The sequence below is a fragment of the Sinocyclocheilus grahami genome, unplaced genomic scaffold (assembly GCF_001515645.1).
Source record: "Sinocyclocheilus grahami isolate Dianchi unplaced genomic scaffold, SAMN03320097.WGS_v1.1 scaffold69.1, whole genome shotgun sequence".
NCBI classification, from domain to species: Eukaryota; Metazoa; Chordata; class Actinopteri; order Cypriniformes; family Cyprinidae; genus Sinocyclocheilus; species Sinocyclocheilus grahami.
The window spans coordinates 980,349-995,725 of NW_015505248.1; the positions used below are offsets into that span (position 1 = coordinate 980,349).

Sequence of the window (15,377 nt, forward strand, 5' to 3'; positions counted from 1 at the left end):
AATTTGTGTTCCTATCTGAGGGAGAGAGGGGTCCGTGGAGACCCCAGGGCAGTGCTGCCCCTCTCAGTGCTGACATTTCATCTACTGTGTACCACTGAGCTATCAATTAAAACAACAAAACCCACACACACCTCACGACACTGCCTGCTAGTATAACACTGAGAAAACTAAGGTCAGCTACCTTTGATAGTGGCATTACTAGCGGAAGTCCATTTGACTTCGAAAAAGTAAATTCAACTGAATCACTTAGCTTAAGCATGTGAAAACAAAAATATATATATATATACATACTGTTACAGGAGGTTTTGGTCCTCGAGGAGGTTGCATGACTAAAAGCTCTCCAGGCGCGTTATGAATGACAGTGCTGTTTTAGTATTTTTATATATAAGTGTTTATTAATAATATTTAATACTTCAGCTTTGGCAACATTAAATTTTTTTTTTTCATCTAATAGTTATAATTTATTTTATTTTAACTAAAACAACACTAGAATATGACTGATGAATGTTGCCACTGCACTCAGTAATTTTTTTTTTAATTTGTAGAAAACTTTTATCATGGGTCTCCAAATGAAAAGCCCAGGCTCGAGAAAAAAGGTCCAGTTTTCTTGAGTGAATTATCTTGCCTTAAAAGGATTTTGATGTTTACTCACACAATCTGGAACACTGTAATCTGAATCTATAACACTTGATGTGTAAATTTGGAATGCAGTAATTACTGTCTTTTATAAATGCACTAATAATTGTCTCTAATAATAGCTGTTTACCATTTACAGATGCCCGGTTTGTGAATATGTCCTCCTACCAAGACAGAAAACTGCATCACACTGAACCACGGTCTAAGCTGGTACCACACCGAAACACCTAGCAGTCCTGCCAAAGTAAAGTTTGAGGTAAACTCCCAAAATTGACTAGGATGGGGCATCGTTGTTCAATGTTCAATCTTGGAAATATTTGTCCAGTGTGTTTGTAGACGGTGACATGGTTTTAGTGGCATGGTTCAAAATCTGCACACTACAGGTACAGGCATACAGGAGGTGTATTTGAATAGCTAGTCTTGTATTTCTTTTAGTAGTTTTAGTTTTTCTTGGATGGGCATTGCCCACCTGTAGCCACCCCCTTGAGCTAAATTTATCAAAATCATTACAAATTATATACTACCCATCATGCACTATAATTGCCATTGTGCAGAATTTTCATTAGGGCGAATTCCCAGTACAAATGCCTTAATAACTACACATTTTTCTGATAGTTTATATTGTTTGTTAGATTTTAAAAGTGTCTTGACCAAGAGACCTTCCACGATTAATGCACATTTTCATAAATAAAGAGATATTCTAGTATCAGTTTTTCTAATGAGATAAGAAGATGTGGCTTGTCCAAAGTGAATATGAATGCCATTTTTCATCATATTCATCAACCACTCCATGCTGATGGGTTCATTACCATCAAATTAGAGATAAAAATCGTGCTACTGCCCTGAAATGATGTGGAAAGGCAGCGCTGATAAGATTAATGATGAATACATTAGCGTTGAGCTAGCCATAAGACACATCTCAGATTTCTCGCCATGAGCACATGCTGAACAGATACCACTTATAATTGAGTCGCACCAGTGCTGACATCATGCTAGAGTATGGCTTACACACACACACACACACACACAGGTTTACAAGTGGGGACATCCCATAGGCGTAATGGTTTTTATACTGTACAGACCGTATATTCTATTGCCCTTTACCAACCCTACCCCTAAACCTACCCCTTACAGGAGACTTTGTGCTATTTCAGATTTTCAATACACTCCAATCTGTGTGGTTTACAAGCATTTTGAAAAGTGGGGACATGGGGTAATGTCCTGAAAAGTCACCTTCTCCTTGTAATACCTATGTCATACCTTTGTCATTATACAAATTTATGTCCTCATTTGTCACAAAAACGCGTATACACACACACACACACACACACACACACAGGTGAGGGGGTCAAATCTGTAAACTGGGTCCAGAAAAGGTGCTGAATTAGAGCTTGTTCATATTTTTTGGCTCTACAGTGCTGTTTGTCTCATTGGCAGGGCTGTGCGTAGTTACGATGTAGACTGTGTGCTCATCGGCTTGGCGGTGGCAGACATCGCAGAAGTCAGGGGACAGCCGACGGACGGAGCCAAGACTCTGTGACAGATCGCCACAGCTGACAGCCTTTAACGTCCCATCTAATTTATGTCGTGTAGGGAATGGGAATGAAATGTTAATAAAGAATCTCTGCATCACATATTCTTAACTGCAGCCTCAGGCCTCACTCTGCATCTGTCATGGAGATGAATACAGAGAAAGGGAAGGAGGAGGGAGTACAGGGTGGCACAGAGGGATGGCGAGTTATCTTTATACATGTAGCTGAAGCCAAAGTCATTTTAGACTTAAAATGAGCAGGCTTAACAAGCTCAGCAAAATGAGTACCGTGTTTACAAAATAAGCCACTATAGTTGCTATTAGTTCCGAATCGTAGATTATATCCTGATTGAGTGTTCAGGCAGTTTGAATTGACTGAGTGAGTGGCTAGCATTTATCTCATGTCTCAAGGCTGTCATTAAATAGATTCTCTTGTCTGATTAGTTAAACATGATATTGAGCTGTTTGGATTTCCTCCAGCCAGGATGACAAATGAGCCGGGTCATCTTACACAGCCAGGCCTGAAGAGGGCAATGTGTGCTTGTGTCAAGATTAGACATGTTTCTCACACCTTTCAATAAATGACTGCAAATTCTGTCTAAATGACTGCCTATGCTTATTTTTTAATGTTAAGCCTAGTTAATATTTAACTTCTGTGATTCTGTTTTGTACAGACCAGTTTTGAAATGCTCTTTGCAGTCTTTGTTAACATGCAAGTGCTTTAAAATATATCAGCAAAGCAGAAATTAATTAAAAAACACATTTAACCCTGTAAATCTTGGCATGATATAATAGTCAGAAAAATCCATTTAAAAAAGGAACACAAAAAAGTATTAAAAAAATTCCAATCAAAACATTTGCGTAAGTGATTTATATTTTGTATCATATTTGATACATCAGGCTTTTATGGCCCACATAATATAGTGAGAATACAGTGCTCAAAGCTCTGAACTTTTTTAATTTGTTTTTATATATATATATATATGTATATATAATGCAATATAATGATGATTGAGAGATGTAAACGTTCCTCAATAGCCTGATGTTTTTTTTCAAAATTGTGTATGGATTGCTTTCCCCAACTGAGACTCTTTAGTTCAGTAAATGTTCACACAAACTAAAAATAAAAAAAAATAAAAAAATAGGCATGAATAAGATTGTGTACAACAGGTTTCTTTCAGCAAAGTTTTGATCATGTTGATAACTTGAACGATATAAACGAAAAGTGTAACATGATCATCTGCATGCCCGCTTATGAATCATTGTGATTTCATGATCCTGTCTGTTTATAGCCATTTAAAACATGGGCAGTTGTCACGAGTAACCTAGTGGAAAGTAGCCTAAATGGAAAAGTTGGTTTTAAATAGTTTTTGGTAATTACCATGAGGTTAAAGTTAATATATCTCACACAGCAGGAGGGTTTTATGGCCTTTTGCTTTGTATTGCCTACCCAGTTACCCCAGCACTCAGAGCGCAGGCAGACATGCGAGAAATTAAAAGTGAGGCCGAAACAGATTACTGCTAAGTGCTCCGATGTTCAGGCGAGAGAGGAAAGGTGGACACTAAAGGACTTTTAGAGAATCAGAGGACATCCGTATAGCCAAATAATAGATAAGGAAAAAATGGTCTGAAAAGAAAGAATCTCATATCTGTAATGGTCAGTCGTTCAGGTGCTGTGCCTGGACCATTGAGTTTTGTGGTCCGATTCAATTTCCGATATTTTATTGTGGCACTGCCACTCCATTAAGACTCATTTCCTTCTCACCAGTAGTGACTTTGGGGGACCCGAGGAATTTGAAGGCCAATTGACTTTTAATATGAATCACGCTGTGATTGCCCCATTCTCGTCCCCCGCCTACAAATTAGAAATGGCAAACAGAGTGTCCCCATCAAAACGCTCTTTTCATGTTTTCCGTTCATGCACCAAAAGTCCCCCGGCTCCACCCCTACTGCAGCAGTGTGTGTCTGGGTTTCTCTGTGTGTGAGTGAATGGATCAGGTGACCAGGTAACATGTTGCAGTATATATTGCTGTCACAGACACTTTTGTTTAGGCTTTCACATTTCAAGAAGACATTGAGGAGACAAATGAAAACTTTTTTTTTTTTGTAGATTAATTGCACTTCTAAAGTCTTTCTTTAGCGACCTAGAGTGTACAAATGAATATGCAAGTAATATAAGTAGGATTATATATTTTATTTAATAAGTTATGATGGTTTTATACTACTTGTAAATGTAGCAAAAATGTAACCTACCTATGGAAAATGAAATGAAGATGATTGATTACTGTTATCTAACTTGTTAGTGAACAAAAATGCATTCATCCTTTCATTTACACTGCAAAAAAATAATGTAGTACTATTTTGTCTTATTTTCCAAATATCTTCAAAACAAGATAAGTTTAAGCAAAATTGAATATTAAGGTTTTTAAGAGAACTTGTTTTAAGCAAAAATATAACAATTTGAGGCTTATGCTTAAAACAACAAAAATAATACAATTTGTGCCAATCAGAAGAATAAAAACGTCTTGAATTAAATAATCATCTTATGCAGCTTTGCATTTCAAAGAAATTAATCTTGTTCTTCCTATGACTGTTTAATATAATTGTAAGCAAAATTGCATATTAGTTTTGTTTTCAGATTATACCTTAAATCAAGATTTTTTTCTTGTTTTCAACAAAAATATATCAATTTGAGGCTTATGCCTTAAACAAGAAAAATATATGCCTAAACACTTTGTCTTTTAATTAGAATCAAGTTTTTATCTTATAAAGTTTAATTTTTCAAGTAAATTAATCTTGTTCTAAAGACATTTAAGATAAATTTGAGCAAAATTGCATATTAAGATTTTTTTTTACAGATTATATATCTTGAATAAAGAATTTGTTTCTTGTTTTAAGCAAAAATATAACAATTTGAGACATGCTTAAAACAAGAAACGTTATAGTGCAGTTTAGTGTTTTTACTAAAAACAGGACAAAAAAGTACTGATTAAGAAAATAAATTTTGCGATGCATTTTGAGTCTTGCACTTGTAAAAAAACAAGTCACAGACACTTTTTACTTTACACTGTAAAAAATGACCCACATCCCACTACTGTACACAACTTGTGACGACATGGAGCTCACCATGTCAGCTTTATATCGCGCCCCCTACAGGAAACACCTGCACAGTGCCTGCTGCCAGTCCCAAGGCCCTGAAGCACAAATTCATTAGTATGCTCAGACACTCTCTCAGTGTGTGTGGCAGGAGCGGGAGCAGGCCGGCGTGGAGCAGAGGGGAGACAGTATTTTATCCACGCTTGCCAGTATTATGAGGCTGAGCGAGAGATTCACATTATCGTAATGGGAAAGTCAGCGCAGCAAGATGATGCCCCGGAGCCACGCCGCTGATTGGCTGCAAAGCTGTATTTATATATAGCAGAGTGAGTTCACTTTTAGTTCAGCACTGAAGAAGAGAAACAGGCCTGCCTGGCTGCCACTTCATCTACTGCACAGAACACTATAAACTTAGCCTGGAGTTTAGGACTGCATACTTGGCCATGTGTGCTGTGCAGTAAAAAAAAAATGGATGCCCATTTTCAGTCTTTGAAGTTTATGCAAATAACAACTCCATTGACCTTGGTGGACTTTAAAATCGTATTATTTCATATTTTTAAGATGCTAACAAGTTGTGTAAAATTGTTCCTTTCTCCCCCTCTGAATTTAAACGGAAAAATCATGTTAAAATGTTGTAGTTAAAATGTTTGTTTTAGCTGTAAAGTACTTTACCATATATTGTGGAAATTTATATTTGACTTAACAGAGGCAAGTAAAATACTATACAAGTTCTGTTTTTGCAACTAAAGTATAACTATAAATAAATAAGTAAACAATTTAGTCAATCTAAAATTATATTCAACAAAGCAATACAGTTCGCTCTAAGACGCACGGGTGTAAAGCATCACATTTGATAACATTTTATTTCTGTTCTGTTTCTGTTGTTTTCTTTTCAGTTATGTGTATTAGAATAGTGTTTTAAGTTGCATGTTGTGTTGTTTATTTGTTTATTGTTTTAGCATATCAAGTTTGGGGTCAGTAAGATTTTTTTTTTTAATGTTTTTTAATGTGTATCTTATTCTCTACAAGGCTGCATTTATTTAATTAAAATACAGTAAAAACAGTAATATTGTGAAATATTATTACAATTTAAAATGTAATTTATTCCTGGGATGGCGAAGTTGTAATTATTACTCCAGTCTTCAGTGACACATGATCTTTCAGAAATCATTTTAATATGCTGAGATGGTAGTCAGTGGACATTTATTATTATTATTATTATTATTATTATTATTATTATTTAATATTATTTTATTATTATCAATGTTGAAAACAGTTGTGCAGCTTAATAGTTTTTGTGTAAACAGCTGTGGAAATTTAGAAATATTTTGTAACATTATAAATGTTTTACTCTCATTTTAATACAACAATTTGATGCATCCTTACTGAATGCACATTATATATATATATGCATGTATGATATATGATTTAACAAACTTTTGAATGGTATAGTGTTACTGTAATATTCCTTTGATGGAGCCTTATTATTATATTATAAAATTTAACAGGATTGCTGCAGTTTATATGACTTGTGTTCCATATTCTAAGTTTTCTGAAGCCAAAATCCTTCCCTCTGCCCCAGCCTTCACATTAATATTCACAGTCACATTTATATCAGAAGAACCATTCGGTCTTGTTTGTCTTTTTACTAAATCACCATTGAATATGTGGAATTATGGCTTGTGAGAGTTACTGTGAAGCCTAAATTTCAGTCTGTTTCTCACATGAAACTATCGTATAGTTTCAGATGACTGTTTTAATATGCTTTTTTGTCGTTTTTATAGCATGACATTGTCTTTCTGTGAGGGAAAGACATGAGGGTGAGTAAATGACTGTGCAATTTAAATTTTTGGATGAACTTATCCCTTTAACTAACTAACTACCCCTGAGTTAGTTATACACCTCTTTGCTATGTGCGCTCCTATATTTGCACAGCATGCATTCACGCACCAACATGACTTGGGTACTGCTACAGAAATAAAGATGAGACAGTAAATAGTATGACACTAGCCACAGTGGTTTCCCCCTAATCAGCTGAATCCACAGTGCCAAGTCAGAGCTTCTGCCACTGAGGAGAACACTGCATCATTTAAAGAGGAACTCCCCTGGACATGCCTCAAAATTACTGTACAAGAAAAATGCTGACTCTGAAGAGGCTTTTCATATTTTGGAATAATTTGCTCTGTGAAAGAGAAAAAGGATTGAGAGGAGAGAAGAAAAGGAGGCAGGCAGGCAGGCAGAAGTAAATCATAAGGTGGAAATGGCTCATTATGTTAGTGATGAGGCTGGGTAATGCCTGCTTGACCAGCCCAGCGTCTGTCAGACGAAGATGCATTGATTAACCCTTATCCATTACCCTTCAGCCATAGAAAGAGATGCCGCCAACAAATAGATATCACTTAAGTTACTGTAACATGACTGGATGCACTGCTGCATACGTATGGACAGAATATGTGTGTGTGTGTGTGTGTGTGTTTGTGTATGTGTGTGAGATTGCTCTACCTTCTATGCTTTCCTATGTGGAAGTCAGACGCTAAAGACCTAATGTGGTTTATTTATGTCATTTGAGATCTTGTTATAATAATTTGTGTTCATGTGTGTCCACACTATCTAGTGTAAATACTTGCCCCTGTTTTGTAGCGTCTGATAAATTACTTAATTTACTGGATGTTAATGACACATTCATTGATTTAGAAAACAGTTTTGCCTGTTTCCATCTCACAATTGTTTCTTTGATGAGCTTTCGTACAAAATAATTGAGCCTGTTAATTAGCTTCATTATGAGTGCCTAATAACCCTAAAGCTTTCAGGAAATAGACTTGTGTCTAAAGGCTGAAGTTCTTGACATTGTTTATCCCGGGTGGCTGCTCCTTTACAAAGGCTTCTGTAATTTAATAAAATGACTCTGAGAAGAGGGATGTTATTTTTGTTTGTTCTCTTTGTATGTGTGTGTGTTTGTGCATTCATAAGGTATTTTTTTTTTATATAATTTCAAGATTTCTGCATAAACAGACTCTAAATATTGTGTTTAAATAAAATGTACATTATATACTACAATAATATTATGCATTTTTGTAGATGCTTTTAGATGCTCAAAGTGACGTTCGTTGCATTCAAGGCATACTTTTTCTGTTCTTGGGATTTGAACCCATGACCTTAGTGTTGCTAGTGCTATGCATTACTGTTTGAGCTGCAGAAATGATCGATTAAAAGAAATTAACCTAAATAACACACTGTATGTGTCAATATGCGTATCAGTATATGTTTATAGGGTCCTGATGGCAGCTCTTTTGTCCAGTCTGAGGTTGAGTAAAGTGCCGCCTGCCGTGGTGTGACAGAAGCGACTGTGTGATTGAAGATGCTGGGCTTGGAGAGGCTGTTGGCAGCTATATTTCAGCACGGAGATGGATGGACTTCATGATGCGAGTTTTGCGTTAGGGTGAGCTCTGCGCCTAACTAGGCCTGAATAATTCACAACGCCCATTATTGCAGAAGGGCCGATCAGCAGCAACGAAAGAGACGAGAGACGAGATAATAACATGGCTCGGGGTATGGAGATGAGCGCCTGTGCATCAAGCTGATCTGAATAGTTAATGCGAAAAGAAAGAGAGATTGGATGCTGGAATAGAGCAGCAGTGGCCCTTCGCTAAGTCTGGGTAATGGATGGAGAATGCCAGAGACAGTTATGCTAGAGTGCTGGGCTGATCGCTGGTTTGGGGCGATGAGCTTAACTCCTTGTCTCTGGATCGTGTCATAAAGGAGGAAAAATACCCACCAGGTCCTCTCATAAATATGCTAAGAAGGAGAAATAAGGATCTAAATATGATTTTTATGAGTGACAGAGAGAGGGAGTGAGAGGGTACGCATCCATGGCAAAGTGCTTGGCAAACAAAGGAAGGGCAATATTTCAGTACATTTGCTGCCAAAGTTATTCTGTTTGAGGTGAGAGGCTACAATAACAACAGTAAATTCAGATCTGCTTGTGTCATTTAAATCCCCATAAAAGATGTTGCTTATGCTGACGTTATGTCTTATCAGTGCAGACAAATACAATGCAAAACAGTAGCGGGAAGTAACTCTACTTTATTTAGGAGAAAATGCAAATAATCCTGCCTGAGGTGTGATGTAAACCTGCCCATTCCTCAGCTATTCTGTGACAAAAATCATTAATATTGCACATATAACATTACACTGGATTTCTAATGCATTCCGCATAAATCCTCGGCCGTAAATGATCGTAAAAAAATGTGAGCGGATGGCACCGGGCGAAGTCGTCATTTGCTATCCGCTTACATGTTATTTCTATTTTGCGTCTCCCTGGCTTCTCTCGCATCCCACGTCTGTGTTCTTAACAAGTGTCCAGAATGCAGCGCGGGTGTCAGGGTGCCCTCTGACCCCTGCTAATCTCCTCTCACTCCGAACGGTTCAACTCATAAAACTGAGTGACAGGATTTTTACGAAGAAAAATGTTTGTGCGTGTGGCTGGCTTCCCCTCTGGCTCATGTGACGCATACAGTATCCATTTCGTGACAACAATTTATAGACATCAAAATGAGATGGTAGCCGTTGTCACCTTAGGGTAGACGACATTGTGATTATATGCGTCTCATCTGATACAAGACAAATGGTCCTACTGTTTATTAGAATAAGCTGCTTTATTATCTTCAGTAGTCTGATAATGCAATGCTTTTGTTTTTTGTTCATTTAGACTATGGGGTTGTTTATGTCATAATAAATTATTATGAGACAACTGTATTACAAAGATTTGCAGCACCTATTATAAATGATAGTATTTTAGGCGAAGTGATGGGAATGTCCATTGCGTGTGTTCAGTCTCTTTCTTCTCTTGTTGTTTTGTGCAGCCTCTGCGTTCGTCTCGGCTCTGGGCTGATGGCGAAATCCAGCAGCTGTTGTGCGACACACATGTAGGACAACCTCCTCATGGCCTCAGTGTGTTGATCAGCAGTGAAGCTGGATATCTATAGCAATTTTTACGTGACAGTATTAACACGATTGATTCAAAGGCTGAACAGCAGGGCCGTCATGTGATGACATCTGACATGGTAAAATATATAGCACATATAACATATATATATATGTTATTATTATTTTTATTCATAAAATAGAATAGGAAGTATGGAAGCCTGTTTCTACAACATAAGAAAAAAAAATCATGCTATGGTAAGTCATTCTTAAGTCAAAATTATAAGATACTAAGTCATAAATATTAGAAAAGAATAAACTATAAGACAAAAGTCATAATTCTGACATTAAAAGTCAGTATAGTACTGTATAGTGTTTTTGTCATAATTTGACTTTTTTATTCTATGGTTATGGCTTTATTTCATAAATTCAACATGACTTTTTCTTAATTTTGTCTGTCATACATTTTTTTTTCATAATTATGACATAGTATCTCAAAATTGTCTTTATCATTATTTGTTGTATTTTCAACTTTGTTATAGTTATGACTTTTCATCATAAATTCGACTTATGCCATGGTTGTGACTTTTTTATTTCATAAATTCATCCTATGTCATAAATCTGATCTTTTATCTCAGTTTTGACTTTGGCATCATTTCTACATTTGTCTCATCAGTATCACTTAGTATCTCATATTTATGACTTTTCATCTCAATTGTGACTGTCATGATATCATATAATTTTATCTTATCATTATGACATCTAACCTTCTTATAACCAGTTTTGGGGAAATGCATTACAATAATGCCAGTTACGTAATCAATACTTTTTTCAAGTAACCAGTAAAGCAGTGCATAACTTTATAATTTACAACAAAATAACTGAGTTACTTTTTTTTTTTAAGTAACACCATTACTTTGTTTTCCTATTTATTGACTGAGAGCTCTCCTGTCCCCATGTTGAGAGAAATCTGGAGTAAATGCAGAGGCGTTGTGTGCGCTTGTGTAAACATGTTACTGTAGTTCTAAACTAAATGTGAACATGCATATAGTCATCTCACTTGCACAAAAACAGATTCATTATTCCTCAAAATGAATAAAAACAGTGCAAACTCAAAATGTGATGCAAATCTGCAATAATTAAATGTTAAATAACAAATATCCTTGATGTACCTAATATACTTAATCCCTTTTTCTTTGCTGCTGACCTACGATGATCCAATTCAACCATAATAATAAGCAAATATGACTTTAGATAAGCATAACATTTGTTTCTTTGTCTTTTTTTTATTGCTGAAGAGTGAACTTTCTTCTCAGGCGTTCTATTCTTCATAACTGAAACAACTGAAAGGTTTGTTTGAGCTGCACCATCTACTGTGCAGATGTGAATTTACATTTCCTTCAGCCTGAGGCTTATTCATTTCGCTTTTGGTGTGAAAGGGCTTTTACATTTGCCAAAAATAGAACTTCTTTATATTAAAATAAAAACAAACAAGCAAGGCCAGCCCAGATTTAAAAAGTAACACAAAAGTAAAAGTAAAAAGTAATTAAGTAATGTAATTAGTTACTTTTTTAGGAAATAATTGTAATGCATTGCTTTTAAAAGTAACTTTCCCCAACGCTGCTTATAATGTATGTCATTATGAATTTTTTATGTCATAATCATAATGATTTACCAAAGTACAATATGTTTCCTTATGTGGCAGGAATGGACTGAAATGATTGAAGTGAATGAAGTTATTGCCACCCTTATGTGAAAATACTCAGTGTAAGAGAAGTACTTTGACAGAGTGGCTGTTTCAGATTGATTTGTTAAGAATCAGCGAGTGAGTCAAAACTTGAATGAGAGGGATCTCCCAGCTTGCTGGATCCCTCTCAGAGTGAGAAAGGTCCATTCTGTGTCCAGAGGTTAATAGGGGTCAGTTGAACAAAATCACAGAAGTTGCGACTCCTGTTTGGGCAAACAGAGCAACAGAGATCTGTTTCAGTGACTCAGTCTAGACTGTGGCAGTTTCTCTTTCTCTTTTAGCCCATCTGGATGTTTGATCTGGTGTAAGCCGTCGACCTTGCAGTGCTTAAAACCCCCCAAACTCAACAGCAAGGTCAATATGGCACAGTTCCTGCACCCACATTATCAGTCAGGACTAACCCTGAGGCCTCACCACAGCAGCTGATCCAACACCAAGAAACATATAGAAAATCTGGTGTAAAACTAACACCTCTATATTATTCTTGTTTTCCAGAAACACAAGGGAATTATTAAGGTTGTAGGGGCACATTAGTAGACACAATTCACTATTAAAAATACCAGAGCTGAGCTGTTTCAGTGATCATTCTAGATCTGTAGTTTAATATCTGAAGTCCATCAGTGTAAGGGCTTTGACCTCACAACATGATGTGTGACTCTATGGTCTTTATACAGAATGAAATGAAAGTAATGGAGGAATTATTGTACCCAGGGAAAGGGTTTATGACAGATTAGATGACACATGTCAGGAGAAAGACAACTGGTGCTGAACTGAAGAACATGGATGAATTCCTTTGAAAAATTCGATGCTGTGCTTCTGTTTTTAAAGGTAAATGCTTTACAAGATCTTGCCAATTTAATTCAGACAGCGAATATAAAAAATAAACTTGAATAATTACTTTGTGGAAAACACTTCTTAACTCTTAATTCACTTTCTTATTTGAATGTGATGTGTATGTGGTTTAATTGGATTAAGGATTGTTAATGTTAAGTAATTGCTAACTTGATAACTACTTTTATTTATAAATTCATGTTTCTCTTATTTAATCTGCCAATATGTGGTTTCGTAGTACTTAAATTTAAAAATGTTTCACTTTAGCTATACACAATTGTTTTCTTTGAAGTGAAATTACATATGAGTTCTCATATAATAATTTAAATATAAAATAATATAAAAATAATTAATAAAATGTATTTAATCTGTAAATATGTGTGTCCTATAAATCCAAAACTTAATCCTATATTAAATTTGAAGTGTAATTGTGCTGCGCTTTTCACAATACATATTGTTTCAAAGCAGCTTTTCAGAAAATGCTATTAGACAATTTATATTTTTTCTTCAACATAAAATAGTTTCAAATTTAGGTCAAATGCTATTTTAAATCTGCTTCAAAATTAGACTTAATGAGACGTTTTCTGTGCCTTTGAAGGAAAATACATAAAATCGCGGAAGCTTTGCACTCATTAATTATATTCATGTGAAATGTCATCCATGGCCCCGTGGAAATTCTATAGACAAACAGAGGAAAAGGGGGTTCAATAAATTTGAGTTATCTGTGAGTAGGTATGACAGAGGTGCGGTCACGCCTGTTAGAGGTGTAGTGGGGTTGTGTTGCACCCCGTGTTGGGTTAGGGTGTCAGCCCTGAGCCTCTTATTGAATTACAACAAAGGCAGCTAAAGGTCAAGCCTCTGTGGCAACACTGTGGCCACGCACCGGCCACTCTGATGGAAACCCGAGGTCGTTTGAAAGGTGCACTGACGGAATCTGTCCTGGTGGCTTTTTCCAAGGGAGTATTCCATGGGGGAAGTGGCCTGAGTGCATAAGGATTTAATACATTGGCTTTGGAGTGGAGTGTGTTTTTATATATTAAAACTTAGAAGGACTTTTGATCTCTTTGATGTGGATTTTCTACTAAAAAGTGTTTGTCTAAATATCTAAATTTGGTCAGTCAAGATACGCAGATCATTGGCTTTAAAATTAAAATTCTATTGTTATCTATCTGAGTTTGTGCAAAAATAAAAGCTATGCCAATAGACTATCATGTCTAACACTCATGTGCAGAACTACTAATTGTTAAACATTGTATTTTGTTTTTCTTTGGCCTTATTTCTCCTAGTGCACCAAGTATATCAAAATAATGCCTTGTTTCATGATGCCCTTGATGTGAGGTATGAATGTATGATTTCATACTACTGAGAAATTTTGTCATCTGTAGTCTGATCATAGGATTTTGTGCGTAGTTAGATTCCAAATCATTTGTACATTTAAAAAAAAAATAAACAAATACTTTTATTCAGCAAGGACATTGATCAAATAATGTTACAAAAGATTTATATTTGAAATAAAGGCTGTTCTTTTGAGCATTATATATATCAAAGAAGCCTATGAAGCCTATCAGTTTCCACAAAAATATTAACCAGCATAGCTGTTTTAAATATTTATAATAAGAAGAAATGTTTCTTGAGCACCAAATCAGCATATTAAAATGATTTTTGACACTGAAGACTGGAGTAATGGCTGCTGAAATTTCAGCTTTGCCAACACAGGAATAAATTAGATTTTAAAATGTATTAAAGTAGAAATCAGTTACTTTCAATTGTAAAATGTGACCCTGGACCACAAAACCAGTCATAAGGGTCAATTTTTCAGAAATTGAGATTTATACATCAATGGAAATCTTATTTATTCAGCTATCAGATGATGTATGGTTTGTTAGGATAGGACAATATTTGGCCGAGATATGACTTATTTGAAAATCTGAGGGTGCAAAAAAAATGATCAGGAGTGAAGTAGGTATTAGTATCACTCTACTGCAAAGGCAGTATGTCTTCACAAAGACTCATGGGCTCATAGGTCTGTCATGGTGAAGTTCTGGAGCTCTTCCAGCATTTTCCAGGGCTTGATACAGAACACGACTTCAAGCATGTTAAATGCTTGAGCCGTTTTGGGACTGGATTCAGAAAGGTTTAAAAAACACATCTAGGGAAAAGAAATTGAAGCAAGCACATCTGACCCACCAGCCTTTAGTGTTTGGTCTGTTCTAAAGTTCCCGGTGCGTGCTATTATGATTCTACACTGATTTAGTACATCTAATGAGAAGTTGCTGGGCATAGCGCCTCTCAAATGATCAACCAGGGTGTCTGTTTAGGGTTGACATGAGCCTTGAGCTGTGCCCAGGCTAAATTATAGTCCCGCACTTCTCATCTCTCGGCTGAGCGAATGCTGATTCAAGCAAAAAATCATGCTCACCTCACCATCTTTTGCCCATCCTCTGTTCTCCACTCCTCTTTTAAACCGGGCCAGAGGGAAAAATGCTTCCTCTTTCTCCTCACTCTTTCTTTTTCTCTCCCTCAGCCTCGGTTTCTTTCACTTTCTCATTTCCAAATGTACAAAAAGTGTGTGTGTGCTCTAATTTTTGAACAAGCAAACTTATTTTACTTCCA

The 15,377-nt window shown here is 36.1% G+C and overlaps 1 long non-coding RNA gene across 1 annotated transcript; it reads left to right on the forward strand.

The window, feature by feature from the left end:
* Window positions 1-563: 563 nt before the first annotated feature.
* Window positions 564-2,758, forward strand: LOC107585372 (uncharacterized). The gene is made up of 3 exons (XR_001609241.1): window positions 564-596; window positions 776-892; window positions 2,074-2,758. It is a non-coding gene; the product is annotated as an uncharacterized lncRNA (long non-coding RNA).
* The last annotated feature ends 12,619 nt before the right edge of the window (window positions 2,759-15,377 follow it).